The 20,984-nt window shown below is 36.6% G+C and overlaps 1 protein-coding gene across 3 annotated transcripts in view; it reads left to right on the forward strand.

Annotated features, from left to right (window-relative positions):
• The window catches only part of LOC126184790 (band 7 protein AGAP004871-like), a 489,046-nt gene that overhangs the window by 185,596 nt on the left and 282,466 nt on the right, over positions 1-20,984 (forward strand). Inside the window, exon 1 of one of the 3 annotated variants that reach the window (XM_049927368.1) lies at positions 18,956-19,006. The exons of 1 other annotated variant lie outside the window; for it this stretch is intronic. The gene's annotated coding sequence lies outside the window, so the exon portion shown is untranslated. One more of the 3 variants, XM_049927366.1, reaches the window with a different exon arrangement.

Raw genomic sequence — 20,984 nt, forward strand, 5'->3', positions numbered from 1 at the left:
ATGTATACCAGATGTCACAAAGAAAAACAAACCATTGGAAAGAGTAACATGGGGCATTTCACAGACTTAACAATCCTCCATCAAAACATGCAATCAATAAAAAATAAAATACAACTATTAGAAGTTGAGCTCCAATCTTTGAACTGCACAGTAGTTTGAATTACTGAGCACTGGTGTAGAGACACAGAAATCCAACATGCAGTATTATCACTGTATGAAAAGGCAAACTCTTACTGCAGAACTATTTCAAGGTGTGGAGGATCATGCATTTATAACAGAAAAGGAACACAGTTCAAATCTTGACATCAGTACAGTAAGTGAAGATAAACACATTGAAATATTAGCTATTGAATTAACAGGGCTTGATATCACCAAGAAATTAATCTTTTGTGAGTGTATAGATCTTCCAGTGGTAGTATGGACACTTTTTCCAATAAATTAACAGAAGTTCTAGATAAAGTCTCAAGTACAAAGGTCAACATAATTCTGTGTGGGGACATTAACATCAGCGCTAATATCATAAATGAATCCAGCAACACCTTCATAAACATCCTTCAAAGTTTTGGCATGTCCCTATTGGTCAATAGTGCAACAAGGGTTACTACAACTACTGCATCAGTAATTGACCATGTAGCCACAACATGGACAGGGAAAAATGTGATGTAGCTGTAAAAGATCTCGGACTATCAGACCATCTCTGTCAAACGACAACAGTAAAATCAGGCATTCCCTAAACTACAAGCCTACAAACAACATCTATCAGAAATCAAAATAAAAGATTTTTCAAAAGAACTAGCTGGGATGAAGTGTATAAGGAAAATAAATTCTCCATATTGTTTAAATTGAAATTTGAAAATGCATTTCCAAAAGTATGCATGTCTGTATCAACATCTCACAAAAACAGAAGGATGCCAGCAGGTGTTAAGAAGTCCTCGCAAACACTTAAACATCTCAGTTCCATGAAAAATATTTGCAATCATCCAGAATTCTTAAATTTCTATCATAGATTATAACTCCCCAAGAACAGAAAACCCCAAGTAACAAACTTTGTGGAAACTTAAAGTAGAGAAGTGAGTCATCTTGACAGTAACGGCAACTATTGACGATAAAATCTACACTGGTAATATTTTGATTAACACCTACATTATTCAAATACTGAGAACAGCATACAAAAAGGTGAGATAAAAGTAAAGGATTATCATAGATTCTTTATCCAACATCTATAGAATAAATTCAAAATCATATGAACGAAGGTTAAATCCAAGCAAGTAATTCAGTCAAAGATAACATTGAACATGGAAGAGAGTTGTAGCCGCATCGAAAAGGAAGTTCAATGCGACTACAATGCAACTTGGAAATGGAAATTTTCAGTTAGTTAGTTGCTCTTGAGTCACTCTAGAGTAATTTTGCGATAGTTGTCTGGACGCAGACGCTATTAGATTGTTTCAGTTTTGGAAGTTTGATAATTCGTGAGGTAGAGACTGAAGTCTTGCTCAGCCATTTGACTGATGAAAGTTAATCTTTACCGTTCTCAATGAGACAGTATAGTAAGACGAGTGTTAAGACTTCAATTCAGTGATATTGGTTTATCGGACTTAGCCTTCGTACTGATGAACAGTTACAAACTTTGAGAGCAATGGATCAGCGACAGAAAAACAATTCATAGTCTTGAGTAGGACATAATAAAATGAAGACACGAAGAAAGACAAATATGCCGATTAGTCAAAAGTTGTCATCAGCATCACGATTACTGAAATGAACAGAAGTTAATCTTGAATGACATATCAGAGTGCATGTGTTGTAGGGACAAACAATTGATTACCAAAAGAACAATAAAATCTGAATCAAAAGATAAATCTTACATGTCGCCTAACGCTTTAAACATTTTAAGTGACTAAGTGAGTACATGAATAATGGACAGTGAAGAGTGATTAGTTTAAACCAGTATTATGGCGTATTAAAAAAAGAAAAAAACATTTACTCCAACATAAGTTATCTCTGGAGTTACGTCGGACCGTTGTTAATAACTGGACGTAGCAACGGCATAGCAACGGAATAGTAGACAGCAAATTTCCATCCTCCTATGTATGATATGAAAAACAACCGTAAGGATGAAATCAAGAATCAAGATTTTATTTCATCATGGAACTAACCGGGCATAATAATAAAAATAAACTATTGCACTTTACCAGTTCACACAAAATGAGAAGACTGTTGCGGACAGATAACAGAATATTTCTAAACCATGTGAGGAGTTGTGTTCTTATGAGTTTTACAGGTGCTGTTCCACGTCACACCGATGGGGACGAACATTGCCTCCTCCCGACGAGTGAAGAAGGAGAGAAGGGACATCACAAGATACAAAAAGATCTATAGGAAGGTGCTGATTGCTGCAAAAAAGTCAGTTAGTGAAAAAATAATATGTAATGCAGAGAATAAAAGCAAAGCAGTCTGGGATGTTATAAAAAAAGGACATGGGGAGAGGCAAACAAACGCAGAATAACATACTGCTAAGGGAGGGGGATAAGGTAATAAATGATCCACAACACTTAGCAAACTATGTAAATGAGCATTTTTCAAGTACTGCAGACAAGTTGCACCAAAAATTCCCCAAAACAAATATAACACCTGTAAATAATGTTGCACTAAATACAATAATGTTACTTTCAACAACACAGAATGAAGTCAATAAAACTGTTCAGAAACTAAAAAATAAAAAGTCAGTAGGCTTAGATGAAGTACCAATGTGTGTACTGAAACCATGCATAGGGATTATACAAGACCCCTTAACAAATATAATAAATGAATCCTTCACATCACGGACATTTCCAGAGCAGTTAAAACAGGCAAGAGTTGTACCTTTGCTTGAGAAAGGTAATGCACAAGACACAGAAAATTACCAGCCCATTTCCCTGCTGTCAGCATTCTCAAAAATAATAGAAGCAATTATGAAAGACAGATTAATGAATTACCTGAATAAATACAATCTCTTAAGAGAATCACAGTTTGGTTTCCAAAGTGGCAACAAAAACATGGAGTCAGCTATAGTAGAATTCAAAAATGTTGTACCTGATGCTCTTGATAAAGATGAGTGTGTCGCAGGCATATTTCTGGATCTTTCTAAGGCATTTGATACAGTTGACCACAAGATTCTACTCAATAAATTAGAAGCATTAGGAATAAGAGGGGTAGTTAATGACTGGTTTCGATCATACCTAACAGATAGGGTACAAAGAGTAGAGATAACACATACATCAAATAGATCTAAACATTTACTAAAACACTTATCAGTATCAAAATACATTAATATAGGGGTTCCGCAAGGTAGCATATTAGGACCAATAATGTTCCTGATATACATCAATGACTTTCCGAGTAGTCTTACTCATGGTGAAAAAATTCTCTTCACTGATGACATAAATATTATAGTCATGAGAAAACAAGAGAACTCCTTTCCGAGAAAGCAAATGAAACTCTCAAGGAAGTTTATGATTGGTCAATAAGCAATAAAGTGACATTGAACATGAAGAAAACTAATGCCATGAATTTCAGTTTGAAGAGGAAAAATGACAATGTTAAATTAAATGTAGATGGTACCTCTATAGACTGTGTAACAAATGCAAAATTTCTAGGAATGAATATTGATTCTCAGTTGAAGTGTTGTGAACACACAAAGGTACTTGCAAAAAGAATGTCATCAGCATGTTATGCTCTTAGAATCCCATCATCAGTGTGTAACATGCAATGTCTTTTGATTACATATTATTCATATGTGCACTCAATTCTTAGCTATGGCATTCATTTTTGGGGAATAAATGCACAAAATATGAACATAATTTTCAAACTCCACAAAAGAGCCATAAGACTAATATCCAAAAATACTAGTCGAGCTCATTGTAAAGATCTGTTCAAAACACTGGGGATTTTAACTGCTTCATCTGGATACATTTACCAGTCAGTTGTACACAGAAAAATAACATTGGTAAATACTGCACAAATAACTCTGTCCATGACCATGCAACAAGAGACAGACTCAACTTACATTTACCAAGAAAAAATAAACATAAAACTCAAAACAGCATTTTATACCAAGGGATAAAACTGTACAATAAATTACTGAAAGAGATTAAAGAAATTGCAAAAATACACTTATTTAAAAAGGCAGCTAAAAAGTGCCTGTTATGCAATACATTTTATACATTGAAGGATTACTTAGATAAAACAGCATAGGGGTTTGATAAAAAATGTTATACAAATAAATAATAATAATAATAATAATAATAATAATAATAATGATGATGATGATTATAAAACACCCAATATTCCACATATCACCATCACTTTATATTTTTTCCTTCTTTTTTTCCTTTCTAGAAATACTTCCCAAAGCTATTCATACCACAAGTGTGTGTGTGTGTGTGTGTGTGTGTGTGTGTGTGTGTGTGTGTGTGTTATGAAACAATGTGTGTATAGTGTGTGCAGTGACTGATAGACATGAGTGAACAGTGCGACATTACATTATTTAATAAGTTATTTGTAAAAAAAAAAGTATTGTATACCAGGAGTAAATCTAATGATTGTCTCTAATTAGAAGTCTGTAAATATATGTGTACATGAATTAGCTTATTTTAAATTGATCTAAACTTGTAAATACTTTGACATGTCCTATAGCCTTGTAAAAAGATATCTACAGATGAATAAAGCTACTACTACTGCTACTACTACTACTACTACTACTCACTATATGTGTCGATAACCTTCTCAGTATTAGTACCCTTAAGAAACACGAACTGTGTCTTGAATAATTTTATATTTGTGGTCAGATGGTTACCATGACAACTTTTCTAAAATTTCTGAGAATGCAGGCAAAAGTGAAATTGGATCGAAGTTTGAATGTGTTTCTTTATCTTCTTCCCTATATCAAGACTTCACTTTATCATATTTCAACCATTCAAGAAATGTTCCACTGATAAATGGCTGGTTACACATTTAACCAAACTCAGAGGCACACTCTTTGATCAATTTTTTGATGTATTGTCATACCCAATAGCATTTTTTTATTTTAAGAATTACAATGAGGGACATTACTTCTACTGGTGTTGTGAGGGTTATAGTCATATTATTGTAGTTAATGGTAGTGGCTGGTCTTAGATATTCCATGGCAGCATCTACTGAACCTGACAAACCCCCTCTTTTCAGTAACAATGATGAAGTGCTTATTGAAAAGTTTAGCAACACTGCATACATTTGTTACCCATGTATCATTTACTCTTAATGCTATGTGTTCCTCTTCATCTGTGGTTCAACCAGTCTCTTCCTTCACTATATCTCACATTGCCTTTGTTTTGTTATCTGATGTGACTACTCTTTCCTAAGAATGCATTTGCTTCGATGTCCATATTACTGTCTTCAATATTTTGCATTGTGCTTTGTAATGATCTATAGCATTTACATCAGAGCTCTTTCTGACTGATAGTTTCCTATTTGTCTTACAGGATACCTTTATTCTCTGAGTAATCCATAGTGTTTTTTAGAGACTTTGATCTAATCTGGGGTACTTTCGGGAGGACACAGTTGTCAAATAAATTAAGGATATTATTAATAAATTATTGTATTTCTCATTCATGCTATGAGCCTTGAACACATCACTCCAATTCATGTCTTTGAGGAGTTTCCCAAAACATTCAATTTTTGGCGTACTGACAACCCTCTTGAACTCAGATTTAGTACATTTTATATACTGATCAGTATTAATATTTAGCAAAAGGAACTGCATGTCATGGTGTGAGAAGCTACTTATATTTTCGTAATACAATTTTGTTCGTTAGACGTTTCTACAAATATGGTATCAATGGCCATCTTTGAGCCCTTAGTTATTCTAGTTGGAAACTTAACACTACAAATTAACTTGACTGCAATAGGTTATTAAAGGAGGAGTTTTCAAACAAATCTACATTAAAATCACCAGCAACCACTAATTTTTCTTTTTTGTTGTTAAACAGGCCAATAGATCTTCAAAGTGATTTACGAACATATTCAAATTACCTGCTGGTACTCAGTATACACTTGCTATTGAGGAATGATTTATTATGAAATTCTACTTCTATTACACATTCTTCCATGTGCTGCTCTAGGCAAAATTTATGAATGCCTATGTTATGAAATTTATGGCAGACCTAATGAATGTGGGAACTCCTCCATCCTCCATTTCTGCCCTACAAAAGTGAGAAGCTAACCTAAATCTTGCAACACTTAACACATCCACACCAGCTTTCTCCATGCTCCCACCTAACATAAGCATGAAATTGGTAATTCCTACCAGTTCAAAAGAAAACTAAAAACACATCTCATCAACACTTTCTAGAAATTATCTGAATACCTAGATACTGGAATTTAATATTTCAGTTAACTCTCGGCAAGTAGCAGTGTTTGTTATAAAGTTGTACAAGTAATCAGTACTTACAGATGTAAAAATATTTTCTCTGAAAAATACCATTGTAATTACATAAATATTAAGCTACTAAGAGCAGAGAAATAGCGGCGGTCTTACTAATTTACTGGATTAAATTTAGAGGGCATAAGTGTAAATAGCATCAAGCAGTGTAGAGATTGTTTATTGTTAATGCAGTGTACATATAAAGTTTCCATGGTGTCTTTGTTTCATCTTGACTCTTTCCACATCCCGGAAGGTTCTCCTTCTTCATGGGATCTGCAGATCATCATGAATGAATGAATGAATGAATCAGTGTGTGTGATTGTATGTACTTTTCCTATATACAGGGTGTTTCAAAAATGACCGGTATATTTGAAACGGCAATAAAACTAAACGAGCAGCGATAGAAATACACCGTTTGTTGCAATATGCTTGGGACAACAGTAAATTTTCAGGCGGACAAACTTTCGAAATTACAGTAGTTACAATTTTCAACAACAGATGGCGCTGCAAGTGATGTGAACGATATAGAAGACAACGCAGTCTGTGGGTGCGCCATTCTGTACGTTGTCTTTCTGCTGTAAGCGTGTGCTGTTCACAACGTGCAAGTGTGCTGTAGACAACATGGATTATTCCTTAGAACAGAGGAATTCCACCGCCTAGAACACAGTGTTGTTGCAACAAGACGAAGTTTTCAACGGAGGTTTAATGTAACCAAAGGACCGAAAAGCAATACAATAAAGGATCTGTTTGAAAAATTTCAACGGACTGGGAACGTGACGGATGAACGTGCTGGAAAGGTAGAGTGACCGCGTACGGCAACCACAGAGGGCAACGCGCAGCTAGTGCAGCAGGTGATCCAACAGCAGCCTCGGGTTTCCGTTCGCCGTGTTGCAGCTGCGGTCCAAATGACGCCAACGTCCACGTATCGTCTCATGCGCCAGAGTTTACACCTCTATCCATACAAAATTCAAACGCGGCAACCCCTCAGCGCCGCTACCATTGCTGCACGAGAGACATTCGCTAACGATATAGTGCACAGGATTGATGACGGCGATATGCATGTGGGCAGCATTTGGTTTACTGACGAAGCTTATTTTTACCTGGACGGCTTCGTCAATAAACGGAACTGGTGCATATGGGGAACCAAAAAGCCCCATGTTGCAGTCCCATCGTCCCTGCATCCTCAAAAAGTACTGGTCTGGGCCGCCATTTCTTCCAAAGGAATCATTGGCCCATTTTTCAGATCCGAAACGATTACTGCATCACGCTATCTGGACATTCTTCGTGAATTTGTGGCGGTACAAACTGCCTTAGATGACACTGCGAACACTTCGTGGTTTATGCAAGATGGTGCCCGGCCACATCGCACGGCCGACGTCTTTAATTTCCTGAATGAATATTTCGATGATCGTGTGATTGCTTTGGGCTATCCGAAACATACAGGAGGCGGCGTGGATTGGCCTCCCTATTCGCCAGACGTGAACCCCTGTGACTTCTTTCTGTGGGGACACTTGAAAGACCAGGTGTACCGCCAGAATCCAGAAACAATTGAACAGCTGAAGCAGTACATCTCATCTGCATGTGAAGCCATTCCGCCAGACACGTTGTCAAAGGTTTCGGGTAATTTCATTCAGAGACTACACCATATTATTGCTACGCATGGTGGATATGTGGAAAATATCGTACTATAGAGTTTCCCAGACTGCAGCGCCATCTGTTGTTGAAAATTGTAACTACTGTAATTTCGAAAGTTTATCTGCCTGAAAATGTACTGTTGTCCCAAGCATATTGCAACAAACGGTGTATTTCTATCGCTGCTCGTTTAGTTTTTATTGCCGTTTCAAATATACCGGTCATTTTTGAAACACCCTGTATAAGAATGATCCTGCTGCTGCTTCCCCTTTTTTGTATGTCCCAGGGACCTAGGAAACACATGGTACTGCAGAATGAATGTTGAAAAGAGTGGAACTGAGAACACGAGTGAGTGAATGGGTGCAAGCTGCAGAAGCAATGTGAAAGTGTAGACTTATGAGATGAGTGTGTGAATTGGCTTGACCATTCGAGGACCTATTATCATATTTTTATTTTGCTCAGAATATGTTAATAAAGTCTTGGATTGATTTTGTGTATATATCTAAGAGTAATTTAATTAATGATTAGATATAGATTTAGAAACTGAGGTTGGAATAGATGTACTATGCCTGACTGAACATCATATAGTCACACATATGGAAATGGTAAATGTAATTGGATATAAGTTTCCAGCACAAGTAAGTAGAGACACTATGGAGAGAGGAGGAGTTGCCATATATGTTAAAATGTATCATAATGTGAAAAATTAAGATACTAAAAAAAATCCGTGTAGAGCAACATATGCATGTGCATGTGACTTTAAATTAAATAATGGTACTTTTATAATTGTAGCTGTTTATAGGTTCCCATTGGGAAAGTTTCAGCTATTTTTGAAAAACTTGGATTCTTTGTTGTGCTATCTGTCAGACGGTGGGAAGCAAACTGTGGGGATTTCAATGTAGATTTTCTGAAAAGGTCCGATAAAAAGCTTGGCCTTTAAGTATTACTTGGTTCTTTCAATTTGACATCAGTTATTTATTTTCCTACTTGGGTGGTACAGGAAAGCAGCACACTGATAGATAATGTTTTCATAGACCAAGATAAATTGAATCAAATACGAACTTTTCCTGTTGAGAATGGTCTGTCTGTTCCTGATGCACAGCTAATTACAGTATATGACATAGCTCTATACAGTAATACAAAACAGTCCTCCAAAACAGTGCATTCAGTTAACAGTTTAACAATTGCAGATTTTAGGGAAAGCTTGCAACAGTTAGACTGGGATGAGGTGTACAGGGAACCAGATGCTAATTTAAAATTTAACCTATTTGATAATACCTTTGTGAATATATTTGAAAACTGTTTCTCTAAGAAAACAATTAAACATATATGTAATTAACCATCTAAAACCATTGCTTACAAAAGGGATAAATATATATTGTAAACAGAAAAGGGAAATGATTCTTATACCTAGAAGGAATAATGATCCAGAAACAGTGAAATATTATAAAAACTACTGCACTGTATAAAGAAAAGTTATTAAAAAGTCCTGAAGTATGTGCATTATGTCTGAGGTTAGCACATCTTTTAATAAAATTAAAACTATTTGGAATATTCTTAAAAGGAAACAGGGCGACCGAGAGTACAGAACGACTGCATTCCTATCAACCTCAATGAAAAGTTCGTTAACAAGAAGTCAGAAGCAGAAAACACTTTTAATAATCATTTTTAAGTGTTCTAGAGGAAATAGGATTCAGCTAGTCATTAGAAAATGCAAAGCAGTATGTGGAAGAGGCAATAGATATGCAATTTGATAAAATTTAAATTCAAATGACCTCTCCTACTGAAATTAGGAAAATAATAAATTCACTCAAAAGTAAATGCTCACATGGAATTGATGGCATTTTCAAGAGAGTACTAAAACTTGTTCTCAGCAGATAAGTAGGATTCTCAGCCATATATGTAGCAGCTCACTGAAACAGGGCATTTTTCCAGATAGACTAAAAATGCTATTATAAAACCATTGCATAAAAAATGAGATAAGTCTGATGTTAACAGCTACTACGAGTCTCAGTTCTGACAGCTTTATCCAAAATTCTTGAAAAAGTAATGTGTTCAAGATTACCTTCAAATATTTGTAAAAATGACGTACTAGCAAAATGTAAATATGGTTTTCAGAGGTGCTTTACAACATGAAATGTTATGTATGCTGATTGAATATTAAATGCTCTAAATAACCAAACATCATCCATTTGGATATTTTGTGATCTCTCAAAGGCTTTTGATTGTGTGAATCATGAAATTCTTCTAGATAAGCTTAAGTGTTGTGGTATGAGTTGGACAGTGCAAAAATGGTTTAATTCATATTTAACTGGAAGAATGTAGAAGGTTGAAATTAACAGTACAGGTAGTCTGGAAAAATCAGCAAAGTCCTCTAACCAGAGATGTACCAAGAACGATGTCCCACAGGCTTCAGTCTTGTGTCTGTTATTGCTCTTAATACACACGTAAATTTTTTTGCATCACTTCAGTTCCCAGAACTCCTGAAGATAGACATTGACTGTGGATACCGTATCACAGACTCAGTCCCTTTGACTGTTCAGAGATGTCACTAAACCCGCCCAAAGATGTAAAAAACCATGCATGAGCAGCACCAATCAGACGGAGGGGATCCGACGACAGCTAATCAGTTCCAGTCATTCCACCAGGAAGGAAGCACGTGGTGCATGTTGTCTGTAGTTTGACCATGCCTAGACGGTCAATACCACAGTTCGATCACGTCCGCATTGTTACTTTGAGGAAAGGCTCTCGACAAGGGAAGTGTCCAGGTGCCTCGGAGTGAACCATAGAGATGTTGTTTGGACACGGAGGAGATACAGAGAGACAGGAACTGTTGATGACATGCCTCACTCAGGCCGCTCAAGGGCTACTGCTGCAGTGGATGACTGCTACCTGTGGATTATGGCTCAGAGAACCCTTACAGCAATGCTACCATGTTGAATAATGCTTTTTGTGCAGCCACAGGACATCGAGTTACGACTCAAACTGTGCGCAACTTTCCTCCTGACATCCATGGTGAGGTCCATCTTTGCAACCGTGGCACCATGCAGTGCAGTACAGCTGGGCCCAATAACATGCCAAATGGACCACTCGGGATTGGCATCATGTTCTATTCAGCGATGAGTGTCGCATATGCCTTCAACCAGACAATTATCAGAGATCCATTTGGAGGCAACCCAGTCAGGCTGAACGCCTTTGACACACTGTCCAGCGCCGCTTATGGTCATGGAAGGTGGCGTAACGGCTCTACAATATGTGAAAGCCATCCTCCGACCGATAGTGCAACCATATCGGCAGTATTCATCTTCATGGACGACAACTCGCACCCGCATCATGCACATCTTGTGAATGACTTCCTTCAGGATCAAGACATCGCTCGACTAGAGTGGCCAGCATGTTTTCCAGACATAAATCCAATCAAACATGCCTGGGATACACTGAAAAGGGCTGCTTATGGATGACGTGACCCACCAACCAATCTGAGGGATCTACGCCAAATTGCTGCAGAGGAGTGGGACAATCTGGACCAACAGTGCCTTGATGAACTTGTGGGTAGTATACCACAACAAATACAGGCATGCATTAATGCAGGAACATGTGCTGCTGGGTATTCGAAGTACCGGAGTGTACAGCACCTCTGAATGTCTTGCTGTATGGTGGTACAACATGCAATGTGTAGTTTCCATGAGCAATAAAAAGGGCAGAAATGATGTTTATGTAGATCTCTATTCCAATTTTCTGTACATGTTCTGGAACTCTCAGGACTGAGGTGATGCAATTTTTTTTTTGTTTTTTTTTTTTATGTGTGTATAGACTAATGACTTGCCACTCAGTATTCATGAAGAAGCAAATCTGCTTTTTGGTGATGATACAAGTATAATAATGAATTATGTATAATAATAATGTATAATAATGAATTATGAAACAGTCTATTGTGAACCGGGAAGTTCATAAAACAAATGACAGGATTAAAGCTCTATGTAGTAAATTTCAGAATGTGTCTCTAGTAGATGTCAGCTATCTAGAAAGGGAGCTGCACACATCTCATGGTCTGCACATGAACAAAAGAGGCAAAAAGATTGTTAGTAGCAAAACTATTGAGGAAGTCAGGTGACATTGTTCACAAAGAGATGAAAAGAAGTCCATTGCCATGGGGTGGTACATTCCACCTTAACAAAATCTGCCGCAACACCAGCCACCGCTGGCAAGCCAGGGAAACTTGTAAAGCCTGCTGGCCTCATTGCTTGTCCAAAATTATCCCCTCAGGTCCAGCAGGTAAAACTCAGCCTTAAAATCATACACCAGAATCTTGGTAGTCTTAGATATAAGCATAATGATCTAGATGTAATTTCACGGATTGACAAACCCGATATATTAGTTGTAACTGAACATTGGTACAATGAAGCTCTGATTAGCATTAGTCAACCACTGTGTATGAAAATCTGCACAGCCTTTAGTAGAAAAGACAAGACTGGTGGAGGTGTAGCAATTTTCACTGTAAATGAAAGTAATTTTGATGTTATTGATGTGAGTGCCTTCTGCTTGGAAGGAGTCTCAGAATTTGCTGCAATAAACCTAAAATGGGGTAGAGATAACATAACAGTTATCGGTGTTTACAGGCCACCTGCAGCAAATACAGATACCTTTTTTGTAAATCTTTCTGACTTGCTTGTATATATAGACACAACATTTTCTGGGCCAAATGGTCATGTAAATATTATAGTTACAGGGGATATAAATATACATTTATTAACAAATGATGTCAGCACCAAAAAGTTACATCGTCTGTGTGATGAATTTAACCTGATCCCACTCATTCGGGAGCCCACTAGAGAAATTGGCAATAGTAAAACATGTCTTGACAACATAATGACATACATGACCCACCTATCCCACAGTGCATCGGTTTTAAAACTAGCCATCTCAGATCACCATGCAGTACAGCTTAAATTGGAGCTCCATGAGGCCCCCACTATCACCACAAAGCAACAGTTTCTAACTAAAAGAATAATGTATAATGACAACATAAATAGACTAAACTGCATACTAGCACAAATAAAATGGTTTGAAAATAATAGCTTTTCGTATGATACCTTTGCTGCTGACTTCTATTACTGCTTTGATACCACATGCCCAGTTGTAATCACAAAAATGAAACAAACAAAAAATATAAACAAAAATATTTGGGTAAATAGTAATTTCACTGAAGCGAGGAAAAATTAAAACTACTCCACAGTGCAATGCTGAATAATAGAGAGATTCCTGAGGTAAAGGAAGCCTTCAAAATATATCAAGCACACTATAAGGACTTACTCTCACAGAGCAGGAGCAACTATGTTGCAAATAAGCTTCAAAACTCACACAACGTAACTGCTGGCATCTGGGCAGTCATAAACAGTTTTAGAACCTGCAATGACAAATCCCGTATGGACTCTACTATTAACCACAATGGTATGCTCATAAAAGACCAACTGGAAATTGCAAATATTTTTAATGAATATTTTTCTTCCGTAGGGGAAGCCATAAATGACAAACATAAAAACATGCACTACAGTTTTAAAGGTAATACATGTGACCATAGTATATATCTAGCCCCCACAAACTGTGCAGAAATAATGGGCATCATTAGCTTTCTAAAACCCTCTAATTCAGCTGGGCATGATGGCCTAAATACTAATGTTTTAAAAGCCTGTAGCCAAAATGTCTCTGTACCTCTGTCTGCAGCAGTCAACAATATAATAGAATCAGGCACCTTTCCAGACAGACTCAAAATAGCACAGGTAACACCCATTTTTAAGAAAGGTGACAACAACAAAATAGAAAACTACAGACCAGTCTCAATCCTTCCCGTCTTTTCCAAAATAGTTGAGAAAGTTATATTCAACAGGATTATAAACTTTCTTAACAAACACAACCTGATGTTCGAAAATCAAAATGGATTCCTAAAAGGTAAATCAACTAGCACTGCAGCTGCTCAACTAATTGAAGAGGTGATAGGGGGTATCGAAAGCAAGGAACATGTGGCAGGTGTATACCTAGACCTGGAAAAAGCCTTTGATTGTGTGAACGTTGACATCCTATTAGACAAGCTATGGAAAATGGGCATTAGAGGCGCTGCTTATGACCTAATAAAGTGTTATATGAGTAATAGAAAACAGTTTGTTCTACTTAAAACAGAAAGTGGTGTCTACAAATCAGAGATCACGTGCATAAAATATGGTGTGCCCCAGGGCTCGGTGTTGGGCCCCCTTCTGTTCTTGATCTATGTAAATGATATTAAATACTGTACTATAAATTCCAAAATTGTTCTGTATGCCGATGACACGTCCATTGTATGTAAAAAGGAATCATGTAATGAACTAGAGGCAGAGTGCAATAATGTGACAAAAGAAATTGTTCAGTTTTTAAATGAAAGCCACTTAAATGTAAGCACCAGTAAAACATGTTTGATGGAGTTTAACAAAAGTAGTTTGAATAATGAAATTAAATTATACACGGGCAACGAATTGGTAAAGAAAGAGTCTAGTGTAAAATTCCTTGGCATAACAATCCAAAGCAACCTGAAATGGGACACACATATTGACTCCCTAGCAATTAAGTTGTCAAAAAATGTATTTGCAATCAGTACTATTAGCAAGTTCTGTAGTGACACCGTAGTCCTAAAGACTGCATACCATGCTGTTTTCTCCTCTCACTTGAACTACGGTATTGAAATTTGGGGGGCAACAACCAAAGCTAATCTAGATAAGCTACTCATTCTTCAAAAAAGGGGTGTGAGAATAATCTGTGGAGCAAAATATAGGGAATCTTGTCGCAACTTGTTTCCAAAAACAGAGGTGTTAACTGTTACAAACACATACATTCTAAAAGCCATATTGCTTGTGAAAAGACTGCACCCAAACACTTATTCAGATTTCCACCAGTACAATACTAGAAATAAAGAAAGATTTTACATTGGCAGCCACAGAACAGCACTTTACAAAAGGGGGCCTCAGTATGCAGGTATAAAATTAGCTAATGCACTGCCTAGTGCAGTCATGGCTCTTCCTACAATTAAACTGAAACATCAACTTAAGAAATTTTTAGTAAAACACACTTTCTACTCATTAGAAGAGTACCATACTTATATGAAGAACAACAAATGGTTTGTGAAGTTATGTGAATAGAAATCAATAAACATCTTATTGTAATTTTGTTGTAAATTAATAACGTATTCAGAAGAATGTGTCTTGTGTATTGTACAAATAACTTTAATCATTACTGTTTCTTTGTACATGTGCAGTGTACCATTCGATGTTGAATAAAGCTATTATTATTATTATTATTATTATTATGAAGTGTCCGATCCCGCCCGTCTGCTTTGACCCATGACGTCACAAATATGGCGGAAACGACCATAAACCACGATTCCAATATGGCGCATATAAAGTCGTTACGTACACATTATGAGGACGAAAATACATCGAGAAACAAACACACACACGTTCCACAAAAAGCCTAAGGACACTAACGGGACAAGCGCGGGAAATAGGGGGTTTTTGGATGGGGGAAACTAAATATAAACAAATTTAGACACCCATCCCCATACAAAACCACGCAAAACGACGAAAAAACCGACATCACAAAACTCCCCAAATACCACTAAACACAATATCATCTGGAATCGGACACTACCCTTGAACTATATAGCTCAACAGCAGCTCCCGATCCTATAAATTAGGACCTAACACTTCCCTTGACCTATATAGCTCAAAAACATCTCCTGATACCAATACCAACATTCACAGCCACACATTAGGATCGAACACTTCCCTTGACCTGTTATCCTTACGACATCTCCACATACGGTCCGAGACGCCGGAACTTTAAGTAAGCCTCATTTCTTCACAACATACTGAACACCTCACGACTTCATCCAAAAATCCGTATAGTTGAAGAAATTTTATTAGAGACAACGCACTGTCCCTCATCATAGCCGACATCCGAAAACTGTTGACCCTGTCCGTCATATCCATATCTACCAAAGACATAAAAAAAGCAATTTAGCAAAATTCACACCCGACGCCACACTCGCAAACTAAACCAAAAACATCACCTAACACACCACCGATCGCATCAAAACGACACCTACAAATACGCCACTCTCACAAACTAAATTCCGCGCCGTCGTGACGTCACACACCACAACAGCCTTACGTCACGGGTCAAAGCCGACGGGTGGGAGCGGACGCTTCGGTCGACGCCCAACAAACAAGAATTAGCTGAGGAAATTTTCAGTAACGTCTTTCACAAAATTATTATGTGGTTCTTTGCAAATGAACCCTCACTAACTTTTGAGAAAACACAGTACATACAATTCTGTAATACAATTCTATTGGTAAATAAAGACTTTGAACAGAAGTCTGTTGCTACGGCATAATATTCAAAATTTCTGGTTCTGTGCACTGATAAACAATTGAATTGGAAGAAACACATTGGTGATTTGCTGAAACAGTTAGGTTCAGCTACTTATGCAAGGGTTATTGAAAATTTTGGTGATAAATATATCAGTAAATTAGCCTACTATGCCTATTTTCATTCACTGCTTTCATTTGGCTTCATATTTTGGGGTAATTCATCAATAAGAGAAAAAGTATTCATTCCACAAGATTGTGTAGTCAAAATAATAGCTCGAGCCCACCCAAGATCAGCTTGCAGAATTTTATTTAAGGAACCCAGGATATTCACAGCACCTTAGCAATACATATATTCACGTATGAAATTTTTTATTAATAACCTGTACCAGTTCAAAAATAATAGCAAAATGCATAGCTACAACACTAGAAGAAAGATTATTGTCACTATTCTGGGTTAAATCTGACTTTGGCACAGAAAGGGGTGAATTATAGTGCCACAAAAATCTTTGGGCATTTGGTAAATAGTGTTAAAAGTCTGACAGATAGGCAATCAACATTTGAAAACAAATTAAAATAATTTCTGAATGTCAACTCCTCCTACTCAATAAATGTTTATCTATGTATTATCATCTTTGGGAGTCAGTAATGTTCTTGAAAATGGGCTTATAACCCCGAGACCCAGGATGTTCAATAACATTACTGTAATAATAAATAGTAAAACAAGGCTAAAAACGGTGTTTGTTTAGTTAAATGAATATTTAGTTATGAAGTAGCAATTGTAAAAACAATTATATTGTGTAATGAAAACCTATGTTAAAATAACCTTCCACATCATTAGAAAATGTCATATTCATAATATATGGAACAAGTATTAATGTAATGCAATGTTTAATGTATAAATACAATGGAAATCATGTATGTTGTAACTACGCACATAAATAGGTGTTGTCTATTATGGATGAGTGAGTAAACGAACGAATAAATTTCTGGAACAAGGAACTTAATGAGTAAAGTATAACATTGTTTATGTGTATTTTTTCATTTTTTCATAATTCTGGGTTTGGGCATTTCATATTATGTCACTCATATCTTACATTTCTGTGAGATCTACATTCAATTATCACAACTGCTGACGCAGTTTTGGGTTGTTGACTTATTCCAAACACCAAGAATGAAACCTGAGATTAACTGAGGTTTTTGATACTGCTTCAACAACTCACAACTTAGATTTGTATTTTCACTAAACGTATGATGATATGAATAGCTCTAGAGCCTTACATGCTGTTGTAGGTAATTGGGTTGCATAGTTTTTTTAAATAATGTTAAAAAACGAAAAACACGTAAATCAGTGCTTTTTGGGCACGATCCTAATCCCTGCTTTCTGCTGGTCTTTGAATCGACTTACACTGCCTGTCAATGGTTGGGGCTCACATTTTAACAGCGTCAACGGATCCTCCTGGCACCCAATGTCAGCTTTGTGTTGTAATTATGGTGTATCGTGTGATGTCGTCTTACACACGATGACATAGTGATCTGTAGTATAGTTCGATGTCTTAAGTTAGTTCGAAATGTGACTGACTGTGAGCAGGTGAAGAGGTACTGAGTGCTCCAGTTAAGCAGATAACATGTTGTGCATTCACATTTTTTCACAATAACAAATCATTGCCGGATGAGAAATATCGCAAGGAATGAATGACTGAAAAAAGTCTTAGGCCCGACTGGGGAATGAACCACAAATTACTGGTCTGGTACTCTACCCACAAAGCTAACCACTGTTAGTGGCAAACTTTTCATATGTGCTGAATACCTTTGTTATTATATTTTACTTCTTACATTTGTGTAAACCTTTGCGATATGTAATTATTTTTATTTCCTTTTCGGGAACAAAATTTTTTTTCTGCATGTTGCACAACAAATCCCTGGTAAATATCTGTTAGTAAATAAAACATAATTGATGTATGAACTTTACCTATCGTAAAAACTAATTTTGTAATACATGCCTCTCATCTTAACGTTTTTTTACATATTTAGAACTGATAAGTATCATCATTTGACAAGAATCTATATAATTACCGGTACATACAATTGAACTACAAGTTAATCAAAATCTCGCAGCAGCTTTTCATTGTATTCGACGAGCAACAACTGCTGTTATAAATTGAATTATCTATAAATTTATAAAACCACATGGCCTTGATTAATATTTTGTGAACTTTCAATAATTGTTGTAGCTATTAAATATTAATAAAGATACAAACACGCGGTTAGAAAAATTATAAGCTGCTATGCTATCCCATGTTCTACAATCGTGGTGACTGGGTCGCCGCGACCACAAAATTTTCAAAGATTAGCGCTAACTACATAACATCTATACCCGATATATTTGAATTTAACTATTTCAGTCAGACCTATTAGAATTAATATCGCTGTACGCAAGCTGATGGGAATAACTTGTTATGTCGACGAAAATGTAGTCGCTTCGATAATTTCTCCAACGTATCCGTCTACAATCTTTGGAGTGGAAGATCTATGCTAATCTTAAGTTAGTAAATATAAGAAACGTCCTAATCAATTTTATGACGGCAAAGATCTGTACAAGTGCGATATGCGTTCGGTTTCTATTTTAATTTTTAGTATTACTTCCAATAAAACGTAGCAGAAGTTACGTGTTGTTAGTTGTAGGCAGCAGCTTCTGCTGACATAATTACCCACATTCGTTGGGCTACGGAGCCAAGAGATCATTTGACAGGGCGTCTGATCTGATCCGATGTTTCATGAAAGTTAAGCAGGGTGTTTCAAACCCATATATACTAGCCGCGTTCTCCAAATAAATATACTGTTCACAACGCTTGCAGTGCCAGTACAACGGAATTTCCTCTGCTACTGGATTTGGAACCATTACGGATAAACACAGTTCTGTAAGCGCATGTTCACTGCTATTGAGTTTGTAGTTATGAAGATCCGATAACAATGTACAAGCGCTCGGTAGTAGAAAGCTGCTTCTCTACGAAGTACTTCAATTTCCTTCCTGTATAACAGAAAACATTCTATTAATGTTTCTGGTAGTGAAGTATTTGAATCTAGAGCAGTAGAAACAACGAAAAACCGCTATTGTTATAATTCTATTGATTCGATTTTAGCAACTAACACTGTAGCTTTCATCAAAGGTAAAAACCCGCACACATTCGTTTTCAGTCTTCAGCAGTAAATGAGTGTTTACCTTTGCTTTGCATTTCTCTCTCTCACTTTAGTATCATTGACTAATTTTAGTGTCCTCACGTTTTTATATCTCGTTAATTAAAACTTATAGCATATTCGTGTTCAAATGGGTACCTGTTGCAAAGAACAGAGGGAGATTTGCTATTTGTCTAAATGTAATGGTGAACTCTGAGATGACAACAATAAGAAACTGACAATAAATAAATAAGTCTGTTATTATCACTTTCAGTGTTTGGCTTTTAATATTTTTTGCCCTTCTGCTGTTGTGTTGTCTCAAGTGTCACCTTAGAATACCGGAAAACTTCTTTTTCCTTTAAGTATGCCTAACTCTGTTTTACTATTATTTGCCCAAGTGGCACTAACTATAAGCTGTGATGATTAGTTACAATTACTCTGGCAACTTAGTTTCCCAACTGTCTCTCAGTGTTTTCTGTACAGCTTCAAACAGCATTACTTATGTAAGTTGATGAGCTGTACACTGAATTAAATAGTTAATATACTGGTAAATACCCAACCCACAAAACATGTTTTTAATGTGTAATATGGGTACTTACAATGTTGTCTGCCACACAAATAGGGATGGGTGTTTCACCACCAGGGTAAGCCACAATGTCAGGTCCTGCTGTGACTGCCAGAGAGCACCCCAGCATCAGGTGTAAGGCTCTGCTGTGGCCTCGTGGCAGTCAATATGTTAAAATGTGTGTTCACAGTATTGTATTGTGTTGCTATATTTGTCAGAAGGTATTGGAAATGATCTCTTATAAGAAAATTTGAAGAGTTCCTTCCTTTAAGTGCATGTAAACAAATGAACTGAAGTGAATTATTGATTTTTATAGTTACAGTGTGCAGTTTCAAATGATGTGCTCAGATTTCTGCACATAGAATGTGATATGTTACTTTGGCAAAATTCAGAGGTTTAAACTGGTCTGTTATTCCAATATCTAATGAGAAATGGAAAATTAACTACAATTTATTGTTACCCATTGGAATGTTTTTTCGACACTTATCTCTAAGTAATTAGATCATCAAAGGTATTGGAGCAAGGGTCTTCTATATCTGTAGTCTGCAAACCATTTTACTGTATGTGGCAGATGCTGTTAGTGGTGCCACCATCACTTTCCTGTTACATTTACAAATAATTTGTTAAAACAGCTGACAGTAAGACTTCTTATGAACTCTAATTTGTCATTTTCTCATCGTTATTTCGCCAGATGTATGTAGGAGGAAACAATATGCTCTCAGCGCAGTTTGCAGTACTATCACTTAGCATTTCCCCACAAAATGAGGAGAAAAGCATTCCC

This window comes from Schistocerca cancellata, chromosome 4 (assembly GCF_023864275.1).
Source record: "Schistocerca cancellata isolate TAMUIC-IGC-003103 chromosome 4, iqSchCanc2.1, whole genome shotgun sequence".
NCBI lineage: Eukaryota > Metazoa > Arthropoda > Insecta > Orthoptera > Acrididae > Schistocerca > Schistocerca cancellata.